This window comes from Pseudophryne corroboree, unplaced genomic scaffold (assembly GCF_028390025.1).
Source record: "Pseudophryne corroboree isolate aPseCor3 unplaced genomic scaffold, aPseCor3.hap2 scaffold_121, whole genome shotgun sequence".
Lineage (NCBI taxonomy): Eukaryota > Metazoa > Chordata > Amphibia > Anura > Myobatrachidae > Pseudophryne > Pseudophryne corroboree.
Window position 1 is genome coordinate 1,372,707 of NW_026967835.1, and position 21,521 is coordinate 1,394,227.

The 21,521-nt window shown below is 40.9% G+C and overlaps 4 non-coding genes across 4 annotated transcripts; all 4 read left to right on the top strand.

The window, feature by feature from the left end:
* Positions 1 to 10,692: 10,692 nt before the first annotated feature.
* On the top strand, positions 10,693 to 10,856 carry LOC134992083 (U1 spliceosomal RNA). The gene has a single exon (XR_010196277.1). It is a non-coding gene; the product is annotated as a U1 spliceosomal RNA (small nuclear RNA).
* Positions 10,857 to 11,008: 152 nt separating this feature from the next.
* LOC134992524 (U1 spliceosomal RNA) lies at positions 11,009 to 11,171 on the top strand. Its single transcript, XR_010196682.1, has one exon. It is a non-coding gene; the product is annotated as a U1 spliceosomal RNA (small nuclear RNA).
* A 674-nt stretch (positions 11,172 to 11,845) lies between these two features.
* On the top strand, positions 11,846 to 12,009 carry LOC134992225 (U1 spliceosomal RNA). Its single transcript, XR_010196410.1, has one exon. It is a non-coding gene; the product is annotated as a U1 spliceosomal RNA (small nuclear RNA).
* Positions 12,010 to 12,159: 150 nt separating this feature from the next.
* On the top strand, positions 12,160 to 12,323 carry LOC134992369 (U1 spliceosomal RNA). Its single transcript, XR_010196541.1, has one exon. It is a non-coding gene; the product is annotated as a U1 spliceosomal RNA (small nuclear RNA).
* The last annotated feature ends 9,198 nt before the right edge of the window (positions 12,324 to 21,521 follow it).

Consider the following 21,521-nt stretch of genomic DNA (forward strand, 5'->3'; position numbering starts at 1 on the left):
CTAATTAGATATCACCTTGTTTTCACATTAAACAGACTTCCACATGAGAAAGCAGCAAGGATGCAGTGGCGTTAATGTTTCCTGGTGTCAACCTGTATTATTTCAGTAGATATTGAAATGAGGATGCATCTTGCTGCCTTTCCAATGAAGCAAGTTTAATTTAGTAATAGGTGAAAAACCATCACTACAAATATGTTAATCAGATACTTGGCTTTGTGGACACTTTTCAGAGAACAAATTAGTTAGCATAAAAATAAAGCCAGAAAATGAAGAGCTGTTTAATCACTCAATTGGATTTTTCTGCCAGCATATTTCTTTTTCTCTGCAACCCACTGCTAAATTGTGCTTCCTAGCTGTTTTTATAAAATCACTGAATCAAATCTAACTCGGATTACATCAGAGAAGGCCAGGTACCCTACACCATAAGAGGGGGTTTGCAATTTTGACTTGTCTACTTAAATATCACCAAAATCTGATCACAAGGTCAATTACGTCCCTGGGTGGGATTGAACCACCAACCTTTTGATTAATAGCTGAACACACTAACCGATTGCGCCACAGAGACACTTTGCAAAAAGTATATACTGACAAAGACTAATAAGCATTCATCTAGAACGTTTCCTAGAAAAACTTTAAAAAGTCAATAATCTGGAGAGTGTTTGTAAGATGTTTCTTCCAGCAACCAATGAAGAAACACATTGGTACTTTCGCATGATGAGTGAGTGCTTCAGGATCTCTTGCACTTACATGTGCAGCAGAGTACTGCAATGGAAGCATGCTGGGCCCATAACCCAGAGGTAGGCAGATTGAAACTATCCTTTGCTATATGCATTTTTTTTTTGTTCATTAAAGTAATCCAAAACTGGGATTGATATTTTAGCTTTTATTTTTACTTAAAGTACAATAACTTTTACCATTTTAATTTGTTTTAATAGTATATTGACAGTATTGTTTTCTTTCAAAAATCCACTTAATTTTCTTTACCCTATTATTAAAATGGTAATTGACAAAAACAAACTACATTGTCACCAGAAGAGCAATACAAAATGTACAAGTGATATATTAAAATCATCTTTCCAGCTTGAATTTCAATGATGCATTGGGGCAACGATTTTGTGAGAAACATCTTCACCCTTAAATAAAGATTTTCTTAATTCCTTACCTGTGTGCTAATTAGATATCACCTTGTTTTCACATTAAACAGACTTCCACATGAGAAAGCAGCAAGGATGCAGTGGCGTTAATGTTTCCTGGTGTCAACCTGTATTATTTCAGTAGATATTGAAATGAGGATGCATCTTGCTGCCTTTCCAATGAAGCAAGTTTAATTTAGTAATAGGTGAAAAACCATCCCTACAAATATGTTAATCAGATACTTGGCTTTGTGGACACTTTTCAGAGAACAAATTAGTTAGCATAAAAATAAAGCCAGAAAATGAAGAGCTGTTTAATCACTCAATTGGATTTTTCTGCCAGCATATTTCCTTTTCTCTGCAACCCACTGCTAAATTGTGCTTCCTAGCTGTTTTTATAAAATCACTGAATCAAATCTAACTCTGATTACATCAGAGAAGGCCAGGTACCCTACACCATAACAGGGGGTTTGAAATTTTGACTTGTCTACTTAAAGATCACCAAAATCTGATAACAAGGTCAATTAAGTCCCTGGGTGGGATTGAACCACCAACCTTTTGGTTAATAGCCTTACACACTAACTGATTGCGCCACAGCGACACTTTGCAAAAGTACATACTGACAAAGGCTAATTAGCATTCATCTAGAACGATTCCTAGAAACATTTTAAAAAGTCAATAATGTGGAGAGTTTTTGTAAGATGTTTCTTCCATCAACCAATGAAGAAACACATTGGTACTTTCCCATGACGAGTGAGTGCTTCAGGATCTCTTGCACTTACATGTGCAGCAGAGTACTGTAATGGAAGCATGCTGGGTCCATAACCCAGAGGTAGGCAGATTGAAACTATCCTCTGCTATATGCATTTTGTTTTGTTAATTAAATTAATCCAAAACTGGGATTGATATTTTTGCTCTTTTATTTTTACTTAAAGTACAATAACTTTTACCATTTTAATTTGTTTTAATAGTATATTGACAGTATTGTTTTCTTTCAAAAATCCAATTAATTTTCTTTACCCGATTATTAAAATGGTAATTGACAAAAACAAACTACATTGTCACCAGAAGAGCAATACAAAATGTACAAGTGATATATTAAAATCATCTTTCCAGCTTGAATTTCAATGATGCATTGGGGCAACGATTTTGTGAGAAACATCTTCACCCTTAAATAAAGATTTTCTTAATTCCTTACCTGTGTGCTAATTAGATATCACCTTGTTTTCACATTAAACAGACTTCCACATGAGAAAACAGCAAAGATGCAGTGGCGTTAATGTTTCCTGGTGTCAACCTGTATTATTTCCGTAGATATTGAAATGAGGATGCATCTTGCTGCCTTTCCAATGAAGCAAGTTTAATTTAGTAATAGGTGAAAAAACATCCCTACAAAGATGTTAATCAGATACTTGGCTTTGTGGACACTTTTCAGAGAACAAATTTGTTATCATAAAAATAAACCCAGAAAATGAAGAGCTGTTTAATCACTCAATTGGATTTTTCTGCCAGCATTTTTCTTTTTCTCTGCAACCCACTGCTAAATTGTGCTTCCTAGCTGTTTTTTTTATAAAATCACTTAATCAAATCTAACTCTGATTACATCAGAGAAGGCCAGGTACCCTACACCATAAGAGGGGGTTTGCAATTTTGACTTGTCTACTTAAATATCACCAAAATCTGATTACAAGGTCAATTACGTCCCTGGGTGGGATTGAACCACCAACCTTTTGATTAATAGCTGAACACACTAACCGATTGCGCCACAGAGACACTTTGCAAAAAGTACATACTGACAAAGATTAATAAGCATTCATCTAGAACGTTTCTTAGAAAAACTTTAAAAAGTCAATAATCTGGAGAGTTTTTGTAAGATGTTTCTTCCAGCAACCAATGAAGAAACACATTGGTACTTTCGCATGATGAGTGAGTGCTTCAGGATCTCTTGCACTTACATGTGCAGCAGAGTACTGCAATGGAAGCATGCTGGGCCCATAACCCAGAGGTAGGCAGATTGAAACTATCCTTTGCTATATGCATTTTTTTTTGTTCATTAAAGTAATCCAAAACTGGGATTGATATTTTAGCTTTTATTTTTACTTAAAGTACAATAACTTTTACCATTTTAATTTGTTTTAGTGCAAAAGGCATATCAGCAGTCAGCACTAACTGGTGACATGCCATTTGTACAAGTAAGCCATGTGTGACTAATATATAAACATACTTTATTAAATAACACCTCAAACTATCATACCCTGGATTCAAACCTATAACCTGTTGAATTCTAATCAAACACCCTACCCATGGAGCTACTTGATCCTGCATCTTTTCTAACCTCCAAAAACAGATTCAGTTGCATTTTCCAGCGTGTTTTGTTTGCGCCTTTGCAAATGTCTTACATCGACAAACTTATTTAGTACTATTTTGCAAATAGGGTTACATTGTCGCAACATTGTGTTCCCTAATTGCTTGATTTTTTAAATGCAACAATTGATAAAGACACCTGATAATTGCTCTGTGGAGTCTTATTTTGTGTTTTGTGTTTAGTCTTTAGATCTGAATTTGAATGTACTTGTGAACTAACTTAATTTCCTACTTCTAAATTCATTCCTAAATTCACTACTTACATGAATCCTGTAGTTGGGCATTTTGGGACTTCGATTGTGGGCATTGTTTTGTGTCCAGACCAGCAGCAGGTGGTGTGCATTTGCTGGAAAGGCATCGAAGACCTCCGATATGCTGCATCTCCTGATGTGTGTCTCCCTCAAGTGGCTGTCAGCAAATGCCTGCTAGACACCCCATTCCAAGCTGATTGTGACATCATGGAACATGCATCATAGAACAGGCATGCTAAAACATGGGTCTTCAACCTGCGACCCTCCAGCTGCTGTGGAACTACACATCCCAGCATGCCCTGCCTCAGTTTTAGCATACCTTAATAGCAAAACTGTGGCAGGGCATGCTGGGATGTGTAGTTTCACAGCAGCTGGAGGGCCACAGGATGAAGACCCATGTGCTAGAGCCAAGCCGCAGGTACATTGAATGCTAGCAAGCTGAATATTTAAATCCTTTTTGTTCCGCAGCATTCCAATGCGGAAGATTCCATGGAACCAGAGATCCTTCCATTGAGAAGGACATGCTGCCTGGATGACTACACTGTGCAAATTAAATCACGGAGCCAGTTGGCTTGTGGGTGGCTCTGGTGACTGGGTGGTTGGGTGGGTGGTGTGTCGGAAGTGGAGCGCATGCAAATGATTGTGTATCATCCAGCTAGTGAGAGAGAAAACTCATGCAGGAGTGTGCCTGCTTGTCAGTGGGTTATGCACCTTGCCAGACGTTAAATCTACATAGAGCAGCTGGAGGGGACAAGAGCAGGTTTGCAAAATATAGATAGAAGAGCATATATGCTGGCGCATTCTCCATGATTGTGTCAGCTTATGTTTTGGTGCACTGCACTTTCCTCCACTAAGTTTTAGCCATTTTTGTTAAGCTCAAGTGTAGTTGCTTCTCGGCCTTTTGGCTGTGATCTTGTATCGTGGTTGAAGGGTCTGATGGAGGGAGGGATTGTTTTCTTCATTGGCGAAAGACCAAAGATATTCCAGGATGGAAGGCTTGGGAACACTATCTGTTTTTCAGTTGTGGAAGAGCACAGAGGTCGGATTGGACTACATTCTATAGTAAAGGATATCTTTCTATTTATTGACCCTCCCCTTATATGTGTCTGTGTTACAATAAAGCTTCGGTTTTGTGAATCCCTCACCCTCTTACACTCCACACCCATAGCCTTATTAACTGTTGTATTATTGTATAGTTTAAATGTATAGTGCAGTTCATGATTTATAGTGTAGGCTGGCCTGTGCTGTAGTTCTGGAACTGTACTATACCGTCAGCATTTGTATTGTGTTTTGGCTGTGCTGCAACACTGTACTTATGTGTGTAATGTTTATGTATGTTTTTTTAATGTCAATAAAAACTGCTTTTTCAAGCCAATATCTGAAAACAATCAATGTTTATCTTTGATGGCAATAAAAGTGGTATGATATTTGATGCTTTTGAAAGGCAATATCTGATATGTCCCCTATCTGGGAACCATATATTAAATGGCTTTTCAGAAAAGGGAGATGGGAGAAGAGCTTTCAGTACTTGTAGGACCGATGCACATAAAGAAGCAAAAAAACATACATAAACATTACACACATAAGTACCGCGTTGCGGCAATGCCAAAACACAATAGAAATGCTGACGGTATAGTACAGTTCAAGAACTACAGCACAGGCCAGCCTACACTATAAATCATGAACTGCACTATACATTTAAACTGTACAATAATACAACAGTTAATAAGGCTATGGGTGTGGAGTGTAAGAGGGTGAGGGAATCACAAGCCCGAAGCTTTATTGAAAGACTGACACATATAAGGGGAGGATTAATAAATAGAAAGACATCCTTTACTATAGAATGTAGTCCAATCCGGTCTTTCAACTCTTCCACAATTGAAAAACGGATAGTGTTCCCAAGCCTTCCATCCTGGAATATCTTTGGTCTTTCGCCAATGAAGAAAGCAATCCCTCCCTCCAGCAGACCCTTCAACCACAATACAAGATCACAGCCAAAAGGCCGAGAAGCAACTACACTTGAGCTTAACAAAAATGGCTAAAACTTAGTGGAGGAAAGTGCAGTGCACCAAAACATAAGCTGACACAATCATGGAGAATGCGCCAGCATATATGCTCTTCTATCTATATTTTGCAAACCTGCTCTTGTCCCCTCCAGCTGCTCTATGTAGATTTAACGTCTGGCAAGGTGCATAACCCACTGACAAGCAGGCACACTCCTGCATGAGTTTTCTCTCTCACTAGCTGGATGATACACAATCATTTGCATGTGCTCCACCTCCGACACACCACCCACCCAACCACCCAGTCACCAGAGCCACCCACAAACCAACTGGCTCCGTGATTTAATTTGCACAGTGTAGTCATCCAGGCAGCATGTCCTTCTCAATGGAAGGATCTCTGGTTCCATGGAATCTTCCGCATTGGAATGCTGCGGAACAAAAAGGATTTAAATATTCAGCTTGCTAGCATTCAATGTACCTGCGGCTTGGCTCTAGCACATGGGTCTTCATCCTGTGGCCCTCCAGCTGCTGTGAAACTACACATCCCAGCATGCCCTGCCACAGTTTTGCTATTAAGGTATGCTAAAACTGAGGCAGGGCATGCTGGGATGTGTAGTTCCACAGCAGCTGGAGGGTCGCAGGTTGAAGACCCATGTTTTAGCATGCCTGTTCTATGATGCATGTTCCGTGATGTCACAATCAGCTTGGAATGGGGTGTCTAGCAGGCATTTGCTGACAGCCACTTGAGGGAGACACACATCAGGAGATGCAGCATATCGGAGGTCTTCGATGCCTTTCCAGCAAATGCACACCACCTGCTGCTGGTCTGGACACAAAACAATGCCCACAATCGAAGTCCCAAAATGCCCAACTACAGGATTCATGTAAGTAGTGAATTTAGGAATGAATTTAGAAGTAGGAAATTAAGTTAGTTCACAAGTACATTCAAATTCAGATCTAAAGTCTAGGTAGGCCTCACGTCCTGGCAGCCGCCAGCATTTAAAAATGCCTTGATTAGAGGTACGGAATTAAATGTAGATAAGAAGTAGACACAAAATAAGACTCCGCAGAGCAGTTATCAGGTGTTTTTATCAATTGTTGCATTTAAAAAATCAAGCAATTAGGGAACACAATGTTGCAACAATGTAACCCTATTTGCAAAATAGTACTAAATAAGTTTGTCGATGTAAGACATTTGCAAAGGCGCATCCAAAACACGCTGGAAAATGCAACTGAATCTGTTTTTGGAGGCTAGAATAGGAAATGTGCATCGGTCCTACAAGTACTGAAAGCTCTTCTCCCATCTCCCTTTTCTGAAAAGCCATTTAATATATGGTTACCAGATAGGGGACATATCAGATATTGCCTTTCAAAAGCAGCAAATATCATACCACTTCTATTGCCATCAAAGATAAACATTGATTGTTTTCAGATATTGGATTGAAAAAGCAGTCTTTATTGACATAAAGAAGCAAAAAAACATACATAAACATTACACACATAAGTACTGTGTTGCAGCACAGCCAAAACACAATACAAATGCTGTCGGTATAGTACAGTTCAAGAACTACAGCACAGGTCAGCCTACACTATAAATCATGAACTGCACTATACATTTAAACAATACAATAGTTAATAAGGCTATGGGTGTGGAGTGTAAGAGGGTGACGGAATCACAAGCCCAAAGCTTTATTGAAAGACAGACACATATAAAGGGAGGATTAATAAATACAAAGATACCCTTTACTATAGAATGTAGTCCAATCCGGTCTTTCAACTCTTCCACAACTGAAAAACGGATAGTGTTCCCAAGCCTTCCATCCTGAAATATCTTCAGTCTCTCGCCAATGAAGAAAACAATCCCTCCAGCAGACTCTTCAACCACAATACAATATCACAGCCAAAAGAGCGAGAAGCAACTACACTTGCGTTTAAACAAAATGGCTAAAACTTAGTGGAGGAAAGTGCAGTGCACCAAAACATAAGCTGACACAATCATGGAGAATGCGCCAGCATATATGCTCTTCTGTCTATATTTTCCAAACCTGCTCTTGTCCCCTCCAGTTGCTCCATGTAGATTTGACGTCTGGCAAGGTGCATAACTCACTGACAAGCAGGCACACTCCTACATGAGTTTTCTCTCTCACTAGCTGGATGATACACATTCATTTGCATGTGCTCCACCTCCGACACACCGCCCACCCAACCACCCAGTCACCAGAGCCACCCACAAGCCAACTGGCTCCGTGATTTAATTTGCACAGTGCAGTCATCCAGGCAGCATGTCCTTCTCAATGGAATAATCTCTGGTTCCATGGAATCTTCCGCATTGGAATGCTGCGGAACAAAAAGGATTTAAACATTCAGCTTGCTAGCATTCAATGTACCTGCGGTTTGGTTCTAGCACATGGGTCTTCATCCTGTGGCCCTCCAGCTGCTGTGAAACTACACATCCCAGCATGCCCTGCCACAGTTTTGCTTTTAAGGTATGCTAAAACTGAGGCAGGGCATGCTGGGATATGTAGTTCCACAGCAGCTGGAGGGTCGCAGGTTGAAGACCCATGTTCTGGCATGCCTGTTCTATGATGCATGTTCCGTGATGTCACAATCAGCTTGGAATGGGGTGTCTAGCATGCATTTGCTGACAGCCACTTGAGGCAGACACACATCAGGAGATGCAGCATATCGGAGGTCTTCGATGCCTTTCCAGCAAATGCACACCACCAGCTGCTGGTCTGGACACAAAACAATGCCCACAATTGAAGGCTCAAAATGCCCAACTACAGGATTAATGTAAGTAGTGAATTTAGGAATGAATTTAGAAGTAGGAAATTAAGTTAGTTCACAAGTACATTCAAATTCAGATCTAAAGACTAGGTAGGCCTCACGTCCTGGCAGCACCCAGCATTTAAAAATGCCTTGATTATAGGTAGGGAATTAAATGTAGATAAGAAGTAGACACAAAAGAAGACTCCACAGAGCAATTATCAGGTGTCTTTATCAATTTTTGCATTTAAAAAATCAAGCAATTAGGGAACACAATGTTGCGACAATGTAACCCTATTTGCAAAATAGTACTAAATAAGTTTGTCGATGTAAGACATTTGCAAAGGCGCAAACAAAACACGCTGGAAAATGCAACTGAATCTGTTTTTGGAGGTTAGAATAGATGCAGGATCAAGTAGCTCAATGGGTAGGGTGTTTGATTAGAATTTAACAGGTTATAGGTTTGAATCCTGGGTATGATAGTTTGAGGTGTTATTTAATAAAGTATGTTTATATATTAGTCACACATGGCTTACTTGTACAAATGGCATGTCACCAGTTAGTGCTGACTGCTGATATGCCATTTACACAAACATGCCATGTGTGACTGTATATGCATTTAAGGAGGGCACCCCTACAATACCACAAACCATTGAGTGTCAAGTATACTAGATATATCTTCATATCTCATGTGCTTTCTCTGAGACCAATCTTGTTATGCCCCTTCCCCACAAGGCATGCGCCTTTTGTCCATATTGCAAAAATGGGGGGGAGGGCATATAATTCTCTGTCACAGGGCACCAAAAAGTCTAGTTATGGCTCTGGTATGCATTATGTAATCTGGCAGACCATCTCTCCAACACTGGCTGGTTGGAATAGAAATCCGGTTATCTATGTGAGCAAATGACCATCAACGATTTACTCTCAAACACTAAAAAATGGACAAAAATGGTCCCCTAAACAAATTGGTTAAATTTTGGGTTTAACCAATTTGTGTAATGACCATTTTTGACCACTTTTCTAGTGTTTGGGAGCAAATGGTTAATTGACATTTGCTCCTATACATTACCAGATTTTCATTCCAACCATCCAGACTGGATAGATAGCCTGACAGATAATTGTGTAGTGTACGCCCAGGATAACTGTTAGTCATGCTTTATTTTATGGCGGCACATAAATGGGTGGACAGATCCAGGGCAAGCACTGCCCACTCATGCATAGTTGTCAACTGATGTGAAGTTCCAGGGGGCAATCTCAGTTATAAAGGGAAGTATCTGGAAATTGTCCCTAGTTAAAAAAAAAAAAAAAATTTGATCAACTCCATTTATTTAGTATGATATCCCAGGTGATAGGATGCCGGCAGTCAGAACAACATATTTTATTAAATAACACATCTCAAACTACCATACCCAGGATTCAAACCTATAACCTGTTGAATTCTAATCAAACACCCTACCTATTGAGCTATTTGATCCTGCATAAAAATTGTGAACATTATATGAAGCTATTGGTACTTTGCAAAAAAAAAGAATCAGCATTACAACGCAGCAGATCCATGCAGTTTGCAGCCACACACTACATGTATCTGCTCAGCCACAATGCTGATTATTTCTTCACAAAGTACAAGGTGAGCTCCAAACAGAATTCTCTAGCTTAGAATTATACCTTTCTTTGCCAAACCTAGAAGTCGGGCCCCCCACCCTGGGATCCCCCAGAGGGAGGCCTGCACCGTCATGCGGCAGGCTTGTCCGTTTTGGAAGCAGGCTGATGGGCAGCCCAGGATTGCTTCAGTCTGGGCTTGGCAGGTCTGGAAACATGAGCTTGCTTTGGGTATGCCTGACCTTGGGTACGCTTTACCTGGAGGATGAAAGGGCCAAGAAAAGTACTTTTAGCCTTCTGCGTGGTAGGAGTCATACTAGGTAGGCAAGCTGTTTTAGCAGTAGCCAGATCAGCTACAATCTTATTGAGGTCTTCTCCAAAAGGAGATTCAACTGAGGCAGCACAAGGGAACTCTCATCTGGGGACAACAACTGCAGGGAGAACACATATTTTCAGATGAACATGGTAGGGCAGAAGGCTGCCTAATACTGAAGCACCCCCAAACAACAAATCAAATGCAACTTACTTGACAGAGATGTGCCTGAGCAACGGCCCTCCCCAGCCCTATCCCAAATCATACTTATTTTGCATAGGAGATACCATGGTCATGAAGATTGTTCTCCCAGGGTTAGGTTCATTCATTGCATTCTGGGTATGCTGACCCCTGTGATTTCCCCAAATGTGGGAAACTCGACTGCATTATTTGTGGTAGTGGGGGACTGTATTTGTGCTTTCCTCTGGTCAGCTCTGGTAAAATTCTGATTTCTTTGTCTCAGATCTTCCTCTAGCCTTGTTCTTCTTTCGAGAGTTCCCTTGTGCTGCCTCAGTTGGATCTCCTTCACTTGACAGGGGGGTGCCCGAGCAGCGACCCTCCCCAGCTCTAGCCCAACTCCTACTTACCTGCCAGGTGAGATACTATGATCATGAAGTTGCTTCTCCCAGGGCAAGGCTCACCCATTGCACTCTGGGTGTGCTGCCCCTGCGATTTCCCCAAATGTGGGAAACTTGACTGCATAATTTGAGTTTTCCCTGGTCGGCTCTCATGTAATTCAGATCTCTTTGTCTCAGGTCTCTCTCCAGCCTAGTTTGCTGTCTGGTTCCACTTCTTTTTTCTTGAGCCCCTCCCTTCTATACCCTTGTGCACTATCCTGACTTCTCCTCCCGTCTGCTTACTTTGTGCCTCCCAATGCACAATGCAAACTACGGGTAGTGCTGCAGGGCCCACACCCTTTTACTTGCTTTACAGAGCAGCTCTGGAGCTGTTACAGTGCCCAGCTGCTGCAAGAAATCAGCTTGAATGCTTCAGGGGCTGGGGAATGGCCAACATGAGCCCCACACCGAAGGAGGGTGGGGGTGCTTAATGCGAACTAGGGGTCATCCAAGCACCACAAAAGGCCTCCATGCCCTGCACGCTCCTTTTCTCTTTTCATATGCAGACAAGGGTTGAAGCCAACTTTGACCCACTGCTTGGATGACATCACCATATTCAAATCCATCTGCTGCAGGCCATTCCCCAGGAATGCTTGCACTAGTTGTTGCATTTGGTTTGTTGTTTGGGGGTGCTTCAGTATTAGGCAGCCTTCTGCCACCCCATGTTCATCTGAAAATATGTGTTCTCCCTGCAGTTGTTGTCCCCAGATGAGAGTTCCCTTGTGCTGCCTCAGTTGAATCTCCTTTACTTGACAGAGATGTGCCTGAGCAGCGGCCCTCCCCAGCCCTATCCCAAATCATACTTATTTTGCATAGGAGATACTATTGTCATGAAGATTGTTTTCCCAGGGTGAGGTTCATTCATTGCATTCTGGGTATGCTGACCCCTGTGATTTCCCCAAATGTGGGAAACTCGACTGCATTATTTGTGGTAGTGGTGGACTGTGTTTGTGCTTTCCTCTGGTCAGCTCTGGTAAAGTCAGATTTCTTTGTCTCAGATCTTCCTCTAGCCTTGTTCTTCTTTTGAGAGTTCCCTTGTGCTGCCTCAGTTGGATCTCCTTCACTTGAAAGGTAGTGCCCGAGCAGCGACCCTCCCCAGCTCTAGCCCAACTCCTACTAACCTGCCAGGTGAGATACTATGATCATGAAGGTGCTTCTCCCAGGGCAAGGCTCACCCATTGCACTCTGGGTGTGCTGCCCCTTGCGATTTCCCCAAATGTGGGAAACTTGACTGCATAATTTGTGTTTCCCCTGGACGGCTCTCGTATAATTCAGATCTCTTTGTCTCAGGTCTCTCTCCAGCCTAGTATGCTGTCTGTTTCCACTTCTCTTTTCTTGAGCCCCTCCCTTCTATAACCTTGTGCACTATCCTGACTTCTCCTCCTGTCTGCTTACTTTGTGCCTTCCAATGCACAATGCAAACTACAGGTAGTGCTGCAGGGCCCACACCCTTTTACTTGCCTTACAGAGCAGCTCTGGAGCTGTTACAGTACCCAGCTGCTGCAAGAAATCAGCTTGAATGCTTCAGGGGCTGGGGCATGGCCAACATGAGCCCCACACCGAAGGAGGGTGGGGGTGTTTAATGCGAACTAGGGGTCATCCAAGCGTCGCAAAAGGCCGCCATGCCCTGCATATCCCTTTTCTCTTTTCATAAGCAGACGAGGGTTGAAGCCAACTTTGACCCACTGCTTGGATGACATCACTTGCTGCCTTTCCAATGAAGCAAGTTTAATTTAGTAATAGGTGAAAAACCATCCCTACAAAGGTGTTAATCAGATACTTGGCTTTGTGGACACTTTTCAGAGAACAAATTAGTTAGCATAAAAATAAAGCCAGAAAATGAAGAGCTGTTTAATCACTCAATTGGATTTTTCTGCAAGCGTATTTCTTTTTCTCTGCAACCCACTGCTAAGTTGTGCTTCCTAGCTGTTCTTTTATAAAATCACTTAATCAAATCTAACTCTGATTACATCAGAGAAGGCCAGGTACCCTACACCATAAGAGGGGGTTTGAAATTTTGACTTGTCTACTTAAAGATCACCAAAATCTGATGACAAGGTTAATAACATCCCTGGGTGGGATTGAACCACCAACCCTTTGGTTAATAACCAAACACACTAACCGATTGCACCACCGAGACACTTTGCAAAAGTACATACTGACAAAGGTTAATAAGCATTCATCTAGAACGTTTCCTAGAAAACTTTAAAAAGTCAATAATCTGGAGAGTTTTTGTAAGATGTTTCTTCCATCAACCAATGAAGAAACGCATTGGTACTTTCCCATGATGAGTGAGTGCTTCAGGATCTCTTGCACTTACATGTGCAGCAGAGTACTGCAATGGAAGCATGCTGGGCCCCTTAACCCAGAGGTAGGCAGATTGAAACTATCCTCTGCTATATGCATTTTTTTTTTGTTAATTAAAGTAATCCAAAACTGGGATTGATATTTTTGCTCTTTTATTTTTACTTAAAGTACAATAACTTTTACCATTTTAATTTGTTTTAATAGTATATTGACAGTATTGTTTTCTTTCAAAAATCCACTTAATTTTCTTTACCCTATTATTAAAATGGTAATTGACAAAAACAAACTACATTGTCACCAGAAGAGCAATACAAAATGTACAAGTGATATATTAAAATCATCTTTCCAGCTTGAATTTCAATGATGCATTGGGGCAACGATTTTGTGAGAAACATCTTCACCCTTAAATAAAGATTTTCTTAATTCCTTACCTGTGTGCTAATTAGATATCACCTTGTTTTCACATTAAACAGACTTCCACATGAGAAAGCAGCAAGGATGCAGTGGCGTTAATGTTTCCTGGTGTCAACCTGTATTATTTCAGTAGATATTGAAATGAGGATGCATCTTGCTGCCTTTCCAATGAAGCAAGTTTAATTTAGTAATAGGTGAAAAACCATCCCTACAAAGATGTTAATCAGATACTTGGCTTTGTGGACACTTTTCAGAGAACAAATTTGTTAGCATAAAAATAAAGCCAGAAAATGAAGAGCTGTTTAATCACTCAATTTGATTTTTTTGCCAGCATATTTCTTTTTCTCTGCAAACCACTGCTAAATTGTGCTTCCTAGCTGTTTTTATAAAATCACTGAATCAAATCTAACTCTGATTACATCAGAGAAGGCCAGGTACCCTACACCATAACAGGGGTTTTTGAAATTTTGACTTGTCTACTTAAAGATCACCAAAATCTGATAACAAGGTCAATTACATCCCTGGGTGGGATTGAACCACCAACCTTTTGGTTAATAGCTGTACACACTAACTGATTGCGCCACAGCGACACTTTGCAAAAGTACATACTGACAAAGGCTAATAAGCATTCATCTAGAACGTTTCCTAGAAAAACTTTAAATAGTCAATAATCTGGAGAGTTTTTGTAAGATGTTTCTTCCATCAACCAATGAAGAAACACATTGGTACTTTCCCATGATGAGTGAGTGCTTCAGGATCTCTTGCAATTACATGTGCAGCAGAGTACTGTAATGGAAGCATGCTGGGTCCATAGCCCAGAGGTAGGCAGATTGAAACTATCCTCTGCTATATGCGTTTTTTTTTTGTTAATTAAAGTAATCCAAAACTGGGATTGATATTTTTGCTCTTTTATTTTTACTTAAAGTACAATAACTTTTACCATTTTCATTTGTTTTAATAGTATATTGACAGTATTGTTTTCTTTCAAAAATCCACTTAATTTTCTTTACCCGATTATTAAAATGGTAATTGACAAAAACAAACTACATTGTCACCAGAAGAGCAATACAAAATGTACAAGTGATATATTAAAATCATCTTTCCAGCTTGAATTTCAATGATGCATTGGGGCAACGATTTTGTGAGAAACCTCTTCACCCTTAAATAAATATTTTCTTAATTCCTTACCTGTGTGCTAATTAGATATCACCTTGTTTTCACATTAAACAGACTTCCACATGAGAAAGCACAAAGGATGCAGTGGCGTTAATGTTTCCTGGTGTCAACCTGTATTATTTCAGTAGATATTGAAATGAGGATGCATCTTGCTGCCTTTCCAATGAAGCAAGTTTAATTTAGTAATAGGTTAAAAACCATCCCTACAAATGTGTTAATCAGAAACTTGGCTTTGTGGACACTTTTCAGAGAACAAATTTGTTAGCATAAAAATAAAGCCAGAAAATGAAAAGCTGTTTAATCACTCAATTGGATTTTTTTGCCAGCATATTTCTTTTTCTCTGCAACCCACTGCTAAATTGTGCTTCCTAGCTGTTTTTATAAAATCACTGAATCAAATCTAACTCTGATTACATCAGAGAAGGCCAGGTACCCTACACCATAAGAGGGGGTTTGAAATTTTCACTTGTCTACATAAAGATCACCAAAATCTGATAACAAGGTCAATTACGTCCCTGGGTGGGATTGAACCACCAACCTTTTGGTTAATAGCCTTACACAGTAACTGATTGCGCCACAGCAACACTTTGTAAAAGTCCATACTGACAAAGGCTAATAAGCATTCATCTAGAACGATTCCTAGAAACATTTTAAAAAGTCAATAATGTGGAGAGTTTTTGTAAGATGTTTCTTCCATCAACCAATGAAGAAACACATTGGTACTTTCCCATGATGAGTGAGTGCTTCAGGATCTCTTGCACTTACATGTGCAGCAGAGTACTGTAATGGAAGCATGCTGGGTCCATAACCCAGAGGTAGGCAGATTGAAACTATCCTTTGCTATATGCATTTTTTTTTTGTTCATTAAAGTAATCCAAAACTGGGATTGATATTTTAGCTTTTATTTTTACTTAAAGTACAATAACTTTTACCATTTTAATTTGTTTTAGTGCAAATGGCATGTCAGCAGTCAGCACTAACTGGTGACATGCCATTTGTACAAGTAAGCCATGTGTGACTAATATATAAACATGCTTTATTAAATAACACCTCAAACTATCATACCCAGGATTCAAACCTATAACCTGTTGAATTCTAATCAAACACCCTACCCATGGAGCTACTTGATCCTGCATCTTTTCTAACCTCCAAAAACAGATTCAGTTGCATTTTCCAGCGTGTTTTGTTTGCGCCTTTGCAAATGTCTTACATCGACAAACTTATTTAGTACTATTTTGCAAATAGGGTAACATTGTCTCAACATTGTGCTCCCTAATTGCTTGATTTTTTAAATGCAACAATTGATAAAGACACCTGATAATTGCTCTGTGGAGTCTTATTTTGTGTTTTGTGTTTAGTCTTTAGATCTGAATTTGAATGTACTTGTGAACTAACTTAATTTCCTACTTCTAAATTCATTCCTAAATTCACTACTTACATGAATCCTGTAGTTGGGCATTTTGGGACTTCGATTGTGGGCATTGTTTTGTGTCCAGACCAGCAGCAGGTGGTGTGCATTTGCTGGAAAGGCATCGAAGACCTCCGATATGCTGCATCTCCTGATGTGTGTCTCCCTCAAGTGGCTGTCAGCAAATGCCTGCTAGACACCCCATTCCAAGCTGATTGTGACATCATGGAACATGCATCATAGAACAGGCATGCTAAAACATGGGTCTTCAACCTGCGACCCTCCAGCTGCTGTGGAACTACACATCCCAGCATGCCCTGCCTCAGTTTTAGCATACCTTAATAGCAAAACTGTGGCAGGGCATGCTGGGATGTGTAGTTTCACAGCAGCTGGAGGGCCACAGGATGAAGACCCATGTGCTAGAGCCAAGCCGCAGGTACATTGAATGCTAGCAAGCTGAATATTTAAATCCTTTTTGTTCCGCAGCATTCCAATGCGGAAGATTCCATGGAACCAGAGATCCTTCCATTGAGAAGGACATGCTGCCTGGATGACTACACTGTGCAAATTAAATCACGGAGCCAGTTGGCTTGTGGGTGGCTCTGGTGACTGGGTGGTTGGGTGGGTGGTGTGTCGGAAGTGGAGCGCATGCAAATGATTGTGTATCATCCAGCTAGTGAGAGAGAAAACTCATGCAGGAGTGTTCCTGCTTGTCAGTGGGTTATGCACCTTGCCAGACGTTAAATCTACATAGAGCAGCTGGAGGGGACAAGAGCAGGTTTGCAAAATATAGATAGAAGAGCATATATGCTGGCGCATTCTCCATGATTGTGTCAGCTTATGTTTTGGTGCACTGCACTTTCCTCCACTAAGTTTTAGCCATTTTTGTTAAGCTCAAGTGTAGTTGCTTCTCGGCCTTTTGGCTGTGATCTTGTATCGTGGTTGAAGGGTCTGCTGGAGGGAGGGATTGTTTTCTTCATTGGCGAAAGACCAAAGATATTCCAGGATGGAAGGCTTGGGAACACTATCTGTTTTTCAGTTGTGGAAGAGCACAGAGGTCGGATTGGACTACATTCTATAGTAAAGGATATCTTTCTATTTATTGACCCTCCCCTTATATGTGTCTGTGTTACAATAAAGCTTCGGTTTTGTGAATCCCTCACCCTCTTACACTCCACACCCATAGCCTTATTAACTGTTGTATTATTGTATACTTTAAATGTATAGTGCAGTTCATGATTTATAGTGTAGACTGGCCTGTGCTGTAGTTCTTGAACTGTACTATACCGTCAGCATTTGTATTGTGTTTTGGCTGTGCTGCAACACTGTATTTATGTGTGCAATGTTTATGTATGTTTTTTTTTTATGTCAATAAAGACTGCTTTTTCAAGCCAATATCTGAAAACAATCAATGTTTATCTTTGATGGCAATAAAAGTGGTATGATATTTGATGCTTTTGAAATCCAATATCTGATATGTCCCCTATCTGGGAACCATATATTAAATGGCTTTTCAGAAAAGGGAGATGGGAGAAGAGCTTTCATTACTTGTAGGACCGATGCACATAAAGAAGCAAAAAAACATACATAAACATTACACACATAAGTACCCGCGTTGCGGCACAGCCAAAACACAATAGAAATGCTGATGGTATAGTACAGTTCAAGAACTACAGCACAGGCCAGCCTACACTATAAATCATGAACTGCACTATACATTTAAACTGTACAATAATACAACAGTTAATAAGGCTATGGGTGTGGAGTGTAAGAGGGTGAGGGAATCACAAGCCCGAAGCTTTATTGAAAGACTGACACATATAAGGGGAGGTTTAATAAATAGAAAGACATCCTTTACTATAGAATGTAGTCCAATCCGACCTCTGTGCTCTTCCACAACTGAAAAACAGATAGTGTTCCCAAGCCTTCCATCCTGGAATATCTTTGGTCTTTCGCCAATGAAGAAAGCAATCCCTCCCTCCAGCAGACCCTTCAACCACAATACAAGATCACAGCCAAAAGGCCGAGAAGCAACTACACTTGAGCTTAACAAAAATGGCTAAAACTTAGTGGAGGAAAGTGCAGTGCACCAAAACATAAGCTGACACAATCATGGAGAATGCGCCAGCATATATGCTCTTCTATCTATATTTTGCAAACATGCTCTTGTCCCCTCCAGCTGCTCTATGTAGATTTAACGTCTGGCAAGGTGCATAACCAACTGACAAGCAGGCACACTCCTGCATGAGTTTTCACTCTCACTAGCTGGATGATACACAATCATTTGCATGTGCTCCACCTCCGACACACCACCCACCCAACCACCCAGTCACCAGAGCCACCCACAAACCAACTGGCTCCGTGATTTAATTTGCACAGTGTAGTCATCCAGGCAGCATGTCCTTCTCAATGGAAGGATCTCTGGTTCCATGGAATCTTCCGCATTGGAATGCTGCGGAACAAAAAGGATTTAAATATTCAGCTTGCTAGCATTCAATGTACCTGCGGCTTGGCTCTAGCACATGGGTCTTCATCCTGTGGCCCTCCAGCTGCTGTGAAACTACACATCCCAGCACGCCCTGCCACAGTTTTGCTATAAGGTATGCTAAAACTGAGGCAGGGCATGCTGGGATGTGTAGTTCCACAGCAGCTGGAGGGTCGCAGGTTGAAGACCCATGTTTTAGCATGCCTGTTCTATGATGCATGTTCCGTGATGTCACAATCAGCTTGGAATGGGGTGTCTAGCAGGCATTTGCTGACAGCCACTTGAGGGAGACACACATCAGGAGATGCAGCATATCGGAGGTCTTTGATGCCTTTCCAGCAAATGCACACCACCTGCTGCTGGTCTGGACACAAAACAATGCCCACAATCGAAGTCCCAAAATGCCCAACTACAGGATTCATGTAAGTAGTGAATTTAGGAATGAATTTAGAAGTAGGAAATTAAGTTAGTTCACAAGTACATTCAAATTCAGATCTAAAGTCTAGGTAGGCCTCACGTCCTGGCAGCCGCCAGCATTTAAAAATGCCTTGATTAGAGGTACGGAATTAAATGTAGATAAGAAGTAGACACAAAATAAGACTCCGCAGAGCAGTTATCAGGTGTTTTTATCAATTGTTGCATTTAAAAAATCAAGCAATTAGGGAACACAATGTTGCAACAATGTAACCCTATTTGCAAAATAGTACTAAATAAGTTTGTCGATGTAAGACATTTGCAAAGGCGCATCCAAAACACGCTGGAAAATGCAACTGAATCTGTTTTTGGAGGCTAGAATAGGAAATGTGCATCGGTCCTACAAGTACTGAAAGCTCTTCTCCCATCTCCCTTTTCTGAAAAGCCATTTAATATATGGTTCCCAGATAGGGGACATATCAGATATTGCCTTTCAAAAGCAGCAAATATCATACCACTTCTATTGCCATCAAAGATAAACATTGATTGTTTTCAGATATTGGATTGAAAAAGCAGTCTTTATTGACATAAAGAATCAAAAAAACATACATAAACATTACACACATAAGTACTGTGTTGCAGCACAGCCAAAACACAATACAAATGCTGTCGGTATAGTACAGTTCAAGAACTACAGTACAGGTCAGCCTACACTATAAATCATGAACTGCACTATACATTTAAACAATACAATAGTTAATAAGGCTATGGGTGTGGAGTGTAAGAGGGTGACGGAATCACAAGCCCAAAGCTTTATTGAAAGACAGACACATATAAAGGGAGGATTAATAAATACAAAGATACCCTTTACTATAGAATGTAGTCCAATCCGGTCTTTCAACTCTTCCACAACTGAAAAACGGATAGTGTTCCCAAGCCTTCCATCCTGGAATATCTTCAGTCTCTCGCCAATGAAGAAAACAATCCCTCCAGCAGACTCTTCAACCACAATACAATATCACAGCCAAAAGAGCGAGAAGCAACTACACTTGTGTTTAAACAAAATGGCTAAAACTTAGTGGAGGAAAGTGCAGTGCACCAAAACATAAGCTGACACAATCATGGAGAATGCGCCAGCATATATGCTCTTCTGTGTATATTTTCCAAACCTGCTCTTGTCCCCTCCAGTTGCTCCATGTAGATTTGACGTCTGGCAAGGTGCATAACTCACTGACAAGCAGGCACACTCCTGCATGAGTTTTCTCTCTCACTAGCTGGATGATACACATTCATTTGCATGTGCTCCACCTCCGACACACCGCCCACCCAACCACCCAGTCACCAGAGCCACCCACAAGCCAACTGGCTCCGTGATTTAATTTGCACAGTGCAGTCATCCAGGCAGCATGTCCTTCTCAATGGAATAATCTCTGGTTCCATGGAATCTTCCGCATTGGAATGCTGCGGAACAAAAAGGATTTAAACATTCAGCTTGCTAGCATTCAATGTACCTGCGGTTTGGTTCTAGCACATGGGTCTTCATCCTGTGGCCCTCCAGCTGCTGTGAAACTACACATCCCAGCATGCCCTGCCACAGTTTTGCTATTAAGGTATGCTAAAACTGAGGCAGGGCATGCTGGGATATGTAGTTCCACAGCAGCTGGAGGGTCGCAGGTTGAAGACCCATGTTCTAGCATGCCTGTTCTATGATGCATGTTCCGTGATGTCACAATCAGCTTGGAATGGGGTGTCTAGCATGCATTTGCTGACAGCCACTTGAGGCAGACACACATCAGGAGATGCAGCATATCGGAGGTCTTCGATGCCTTTCCAGCAAATGCACACCACCAGCTGCTGGTCTGGACACAAAACAATGCCCACAATTGAAGGCTCAAAATGCCCAACTACAGGATTAATGTAAGTAGTGAATTTAGGAATGAGTTTAGAAGTAGGAAATTAAGTTAGTTCACAAGTACATTCAAATTCAGATCTAAAGACTAGGTAGGCCTCACGTCCTGGCAGCACCCAGCATTTAAAAATGCCTTGATTATAGGTAGGGAATTAAATGTAGATAAGAAGTAGACACAAAAGAAGACTCCACAGAGCAATTATCAGGTGTCTTTATCAATTTTTGCATTTAAAAAATCAAGCAATTAGGGAACACAATGTTGCGACAATGTAACCCTATTTGCAAAATAGTACTAAATAAGTTTGTCGATGTAAGACATTTGCAAAGGCGCAAACAAAACACGCTGGAAAATGCAACTGAAT